This window comes from Eschrichtius robustus, chromosome 2 (genome assembly GCF_028021215.1).
Source record: "Eschrichtius robustus isolate mEscRob2 chromosome 2, mEscRob2.pri, whole genome shotgun sequence".
NCBI lineage: Eukaryota > Metazoa > Chordata > Mammalia > Artiodactyla > Eschrichtiidae > Eschrichtius > Eschrichtius robustus.
The window spans coordinates 85,678,027-85,683,743 of record NC_090825.1 but is presented as its reverse complement, the minus strand read 5'-3'; positions in this window follow the sequence as shown (position 1 = coordinate 85,683,743).

Sequence of the window (5,717 nt, the reverse complement as noted above, 5' to 3'; positions counted from 1 at the left end):
CTTAGATGAGCAGATCACCAGTCAAGCCCCAGCTAGAGGTAAGTGAGCCCTGTCAATATTAGCAGTGCTAACTGGGAAGACTCTTCAAAGAGCAACCTACCTCAGAGAGGCTTGAGCAGTAACAGCCAAGCCCCATGTAAAGCAGTGGCAGCCACAAGACCTGCCGGACTTCAGTGTTTATTGTTATGTGCCTCTGACTTGTGGGTGGTATGTCAGGCAATGCTACTGTGTCAAGAGATAACTGATATACTCAGCTCATGACCAAAGGTACAGCCTTTCTACATTCACGAAAGGAAATGCCTTTTAGTCGTTTCCTCAGGGTAGCTTGATTAAGCAAAAACTAGATCTTTCTGCTTGCCCAAAGCTGCTGCTCCCCTGTGACCCACTAACAGAAGCATTTTTCCCACCTGACCAGGGGAAAATGTCCAGGGATTTTCCTGAAAGTAGCAGGATTCCTCCTGAAATTAGCAGGCAGCCAAAAGATTCGGCAAATTTTCTTGAGCAGGAACTGATTACTACTGGATTGCTGAGGTCTGATCGTCTGTTTGCTTTTGTTGTTGTTGTCATTTCCTTCTTTTCAAATTGAAATGAAAGGAGGAAATAAAATTACTGCCACCTCCCTGTTTAATTTGAAGAAATAGTAGAACTCACAATTTTAAATACTGGAATAAAATGTTTTGTTTCCTTAAGCCTGGCATAATTCACTCATTCATGATATTTGGCAGGATCCTAAAGGCATGTGAACTTTTCAAGTATATTCCTGGGAACTATCATGGAATGTCCACCACATGTAATCACATATAAAATCACTTACATTTTCATGATGGTGAAGTAGTAGGACAATTGCCTAGATTTTTCCACTTTTTACAATCTTGGAATCAGACGCCGTGTGTGTGTACAGGTACAAGTTATGCTCAGTTTTACAAATTAGTACAAACTAAACTTCCACCAAGAGGAAGGAGGTAGAGAAGGGATAGAATTTCCTACCATTAGGTAGAAATATTCTAAGTGGTCTGTTCATCCTAGTAAAGCTTTCATTGAAGTCTTTTCTGTTACTCTGTCCTATCTTCCAAATCTACTCTCCACCCTTCTTCATGTTTCTCTCTACCAGAGGCCATCCTGTCCTGACTACATCAGTGTATCTAGTGCCTTCAGGTATTCAGCCAATAGGGTAGCTCTGGCAGGAGATCATAAAGAATGGTATTTATACCCCACACCCTCTCTGCAAGATTTCCTTGGGTTGCCAAAGGTCACTTTTCTCTCAAGCTAGAAGACCCTATCCTACTTTTTCTGATCCTGGTTTCTGGTAACACACGCCTTACCTATATCCATTAGGGCATCAGGGAGGTGAACTCCTGGCCACTGAACCATTCCTTGTTTCTCCTTACCCCACATCTTTGCAAATTATTGTAAATAAAGTCTTCTGGAATTGTAAGTATCCTATATTTCCATCTGTTTCCTGTGGGGACACTAACAGGTAAACTCTTTAATCACATTCCTCAAAATTTTCTTTTTTCATGAAGCAGTTAACTTTTTCCCAGAGGTGTGAATGTGTGTCTGATATCTTGGGTAGATTAGAACCTGCTTGGCTCTCGGATCACCATCCTGTGACTCACAGTAGAGAAAACAAACTTTACTGCCCAATATGCTATGGTATTGAAGTTATGGTAGATAAAATGCAAGGCCAAACTATGTTCTTACTGTATAAGAACAGTAAGAGATACAGAGGTTACTGTATAATCTCGATGGTAACCTAAGTCTCAGTTTCTCCATTTTGAGATAAGCATTTGACTACTCTCTCTGTTCACCTTCAGCAGGATTATTGAGAGAATCAAATGAGATAGCCAATAAAGATATCTCAGTTAGAGGAGAAATTCAATTAAGCAGAAAGTTTTCTAAGACTAATTTCACTAAAGGCATCTAATGTCTGCAACATCATATTTTGGTAAATCCAGGTCACTTCCATGAGTAAATATGTAGAAGTCATCTAGATATTATTTAAAGCTGCTCACTGATTGTTTCATGGAACTAAATACCTGGAAGGCACTTTGATTATTTATCTATCACTCACCTATTTATCTATCGATTTCTCCAGGTTATTCAAGTAAACATAGCACGTATCATGGAGCATTATGTGTGGTCTATTAGTTATCATCTACCGCCAATGAAACCTTAAAAAGCAAGTCTTGCGCTACTGCTCTTGCTTGGTACAGTGGTTGAGTCAGTGATTCTTATCATGTCTGAAGAAACACCACCCATCAGGGGTCACATTTACATGCTCTGTTGAAAAAGAACTTTAGCTGAAAGTGTTCTAATAGTTCAGATCCTGCTGTGAAACATATGTGAAGAGACATTAACCACCTACATGTGTTAGGAATGTAAGAAACAGAAAAACTGTGCAGTTTTACAAACTGGCAAAATAATTGAAACTTAATGAGGAGGTTCTCTGGGCAGAAAATGAGCTCTTGTTGCAGTGTCACTGAGTTTCCACTTTGTATCTGGTAGCTGGAAAAATGAATGAATAAGACCATAACAAGCAGTCTAAATCCCACTGAGCCCATTTTTTTCTCAACACTGATTACCTTCTAGGTGTTCTTTTTGCCACTTAGGTATTCAAAACAATTTTTTTGCTTGACTGATTTGGATTTTTTTAAAGTTTATAAAAAGGCAAAGGAGAGAAACTTTCTTCTAGTGTTAAAAGAAGCGTAGTGTTTAGAGATTCCTGCTCATCCTGACTCAATTTTAGTGACACGGTTACGATTCTAAATCTGTTGAATTTGAACTGCTAGGCTCATTATTGTAACCTTCAAAAACAATCCGCCTTTTTAGATAGCATTTTTCTTCCACTAAGAAACCAAAAGATTTAGCTCTGTATTCCTCCAGAGAAAAAAGGCTGTCTTTGGTTCTTTGTATCATGCTGTCCAGTCATCCAGGGTGTGTAGACTGTCTCCGGGCTCCCCAGGGTCCTCCACTTCTCAGAGCTGTCCTCCAGCCGTGAATTTTCTGGTTACCACGTGCTAAGTCTTCTTTCTAAGAAAATGTTTTGTAAAATCTATTTACCCAACATTTTCTCTCATTTCTCATTTAGATAAAATTCCTTATTCCAGCTATAAACATATCTTATCATTTACCATAGTAATGCAAGTATTATATTAATGGAAGAATCTCAAGTTTATGTCCATTTGACTAGTATGCTTTTTAAAATTATTATTATTTTCCTACGTTCTGGTCTTATCTTTGAGATCTCCCTGATCTTGTTGGATTTTGCAACTTCCGGTGTTAGAAGTATAGTATATTTCTCTCTTTTAATGGGCTAACATGCTGCCTCTAACCCCAAGTTTCCAGAATTGGTAAATTGTAACTGTTGGAGAAAGTGATCAGGGTCATGCCTTATTTCAGATTATGTAAAGTAGAGCAACAGAAACTCTTAAAGCACTGCAAATGGAGGGTAAAATTATACAGTCATTTTGGATATCAGTTTGCCTAGTTTTTTAATGATGTTCAATGTACGCATACTATATGAACCAGCCATTTGACTCTTAGGCATTTACTGAAGAGAAGTGAAAGCATGTGTTAGTACAAAATTGTACATGCATGTTATAGAAGCTTTATTTGAAATCAGCAAAACCTTAATTAGAAACATTAATTGTTCAGAAATAGATGAATAGATAAACAAATCATGGTATATCTGTACAAAAGAATACTACTCAGCAATAGAAAGAATGAACTATTGATACATACAACATATATAAATCTCAAAAAAATGATGCTGAGTGAAGAAATCAGAAAAAATGGTGCTTATATGATCTCATATATTTATATTTCTAGAAAATGAAAACTAATATATCATAACAGAAAATAGATCCTTGCTTACCTGGGGTTGTGGCCGGATGTGGTTTAGTTGAAGACATTATAAAGGGAATCTAGGAAACGTTGGGGAGAGATGTTTATGTTTATTGTCTTGATAGGAGTGATGGTTTCACAGTTGAATATGTAAGTCAAAACTTGAAATTTTATATGCTTTACACTGTATATTTCATTAAATATCCTTTATACTTTGACAAATCTATTACAAAAAGCAATACAAAGAAAACAAAATGGACTTCATACTTGGAAATATTAAGTTGTTGAAAGATTAGTGATTATGTTTTGAGAACTTGGCAAGCTTTTTGTGGAAAGGTACTAAAAACCTGAGAAAAATGGAAGAAACAAACATTTTCAAGTTAATGGTTACAAAACAATGCACATTCCAGATATATTTCTGTTTATTCCTAACATAATATCAATTTCAATGTGAAAGGGTAATAGTAGGTTGCTGTTGTCTCACACAACCGAAGGTTATCTCCTTAATATCTTTAGGGAGGGGCTGTCCCTTCCTAGGCACTAAAAAGATAACCTGGTTGAAGACATCACTCAAAAAAGTTTAGTGGGATTGAGGCAGGGTGAATGGAGGAGCTGTGATTAGATTTTCTCATATGTCATAACCCTGCCCTCTCAGATCCCAGAAATTTTATTCATCCAAATCAGGAAATCCTCCCCTTACTGGACTAGACAGTTTGCCTGGAAATTGCAGACACTCATCTTTCCATAAGCCACCTCCGTGAATGAGCAGTGACAGCTGGGCTGCGGTTCAGAACCAATTGGACACTCAATATTTTTAACCTGTAGGCAGATACTAACCAAGTATGTTGTGAATATTTATTAATATTTTAGTAAGAGTTTAAACTGAAAGTGAACCCTATGATAGACTTCTCTTTTTGGGGTCTTAAAATTTCCTTTTAATTGAAATTAAAATATTGCTTTAACCCAAAGTAAAAGAGCACGCTTAATTTTGGGCTGTTGTAAAATTAACCAGATAATGGTATTTTTTGCTACACAAACTTCCTCAGAGGAAATTAGGGACAAATAGATTTTGCTCCAGTAACTTTTGAGTATCAGATAGAGGAGGTTTTGTTTACCCTGCAGAAAACAGAGTTATTAAGCAAAAGATATGAGGCATTCTTAAATTTCAAAATGAGTTACTAGCAAACCCATAGCTGTAATATAGCTTTCTGTGTCTAACCAGGAATGTTTCCAGTGGTCTTTTATGATGTTATTGACTTGAACTGTGGACTGAACTGCTCAGCTGCAACTTCTGAGAAGTTACTGGCTGAAATTTAAAGGAATTACCACAACTTAATAACAGTACCTCATTTATTTAGAAAATCCAGAGCACAAATCAGATCATCTAAAAATTACTATAATTAGAGAAATGAGACAGAGAGAGCATTGGAATTTAAAAAAGTAATCATTATATACTTAGAATCTTCGTAGACTTAAAATAACTATAAGTAGCACTTAATAAGAAAAGAGACTCATTCTCATGTTTTTATAGTTATTAATACTAACAATGGAATGCATCTTTATTATCAACTAATTCCAGGGGTTTTATTTCCAGAAATTATACAAATAACAACTACCAAACTAGTTTAATCATCTAAATTTTCAAGATGAAGAAAAAGGGTCCCAAGAGTTGAGTTGGCCAATGTAACAGACCTATCAGGAACTTAGACTATTCTTGACTATAGGTTCTCTGGCTCCTAGGTCATGCCTCTTTTACAACACACTCTAAATATTTTCTCTTATTTGTTAGCACATGTGAGCAAATGGTAGTTTGTGCCCCAATCAAAAATTAACTTGAAGCTTGCTGCATTTCTTTCAAGTTAGTCTTCAGCAGT